We start from the raw sequence: 1440 nt of genomic DNA on the forward strand, positions 1-1440 counted from the left end.
TTACCCTCTGCGCCATTGCTGCTCACCCCTGGTTTACTTCTTCCCTGGAACTCTTGCGCTATTGTAAGCAAAAGACCTTGAACAATTTTTTTCAACTCCTCACGTTTAAGTAAATCAAAATACAGTCATGCTTCACATAACGACGTGTTTGGTCAGTTAAAGATCACGTATACAACAGTGGTCCCATAAGATGACTATGGGGCTGAATATCTAGTCTATTAATAAGATGCTTAATAAGAGGCCTGGGAAAGTCTTGTCTACAAACACAAATTCTGCTGTAACAGATCACTTTGATCTAGTGATTGTGGGCAGCTCCTCATACCTGACCTTGCCATAGCACCCTCAGATGAGTAACAAGACCTTAGGTTAAATTACAATTCATTATTTTCTTTTTCCTTTCTTTTTTATTTTTTTGAGAGGGTTTGTTTTTTGGTTTGTTTGTTTTTGTTTTATTGTTGTTGTTGTTATAGGGTGTGTGCACTCGCCAGAAAGACAGAGGGAGACAGAAGTAAGAAAGGAAGAATACCCCCCCCCCCCCCCAGGGAGGATGGCCATGCCGTAATCCCTTCTCCATTCTCCTCTTGAGATCTTGGGCACACACGCACACGCGCCTGGCGTGAGTCTAAGCCACGGGTCTGGGACTCAAACTGTGATCTACTACATGGGATTCTAGCGATATAGCCATTACACCATCTGCTGGTTCCTAAATTCATTCTTTTCTAATGATTCCAAGTGTTTTTGAGACAAAGACTTGCTTAACTAATCACTAACCTAAGAATTTCTAAACCCACCTGTAATATACAAGCCCCCACTCCTAGAAGTTCTGCCTTTTGCACCAGTCCAATGAAGATTCCTTATGCTGATTCACAACCTTATCGTGTCTACTGCTCTCGGAACTGAACAAAAAGAACCACTGTATCTGAGCATCCCGAAAGCACTTTGTTTTTTTTTTCTGGCCTGTCACTCACAATGGTGCTTGAAATACGCCATGTTAATTATTACTTCTATAGATAATTATTACTTCTACAGAGCTTGGTTATTTTCATCGACAATTCCTATCACAGTGATGTCACAGCTGTCATAAAGTCCTAGTGCAGCACATCACACACGTGTTTGTGGTAATGCTGCTGTGACCAAACCTACTGCACTGACGGTTGTGTAAAAACAGCACATGGCACGAGTACAGTATGCAATTCTTTTTTTTTTTTTAATTTCTATTTTCTACCTTAATTCACTATACACCATCACAACACACCAATGAATTTTCCATCCAAAATACCCTGTGCATTGGTTCAATCAAGCACATCAACATACATGTTCTCAGCAAATAATTTTCCAATTCTTACATCCTGCATACCTTGCCCTTTGTCTTGCCATTCCTGATTCCCCATCCCCCACCCTCTGCCATGTCCCATCTTCTTCCTCCATTGTCCCTGGTAT

The sequence above is a fragment of the Tupaia chinensis genome, unplaced genomic scaffold (assembly GCF_000334495.1).
Source record: "Tupaia chinensis unplaced genomic scaffold, TupChi_1.0 Scaffold000330_1, whole genome shotgun sequence".
Classification (NCBI taxonomy): domain Eukaryota; kingdom Metazoa; phylum Chordata; class Mammalia; order Scandentia; family Tupaiidae; genus Tupaia; species Tupaia belangeri.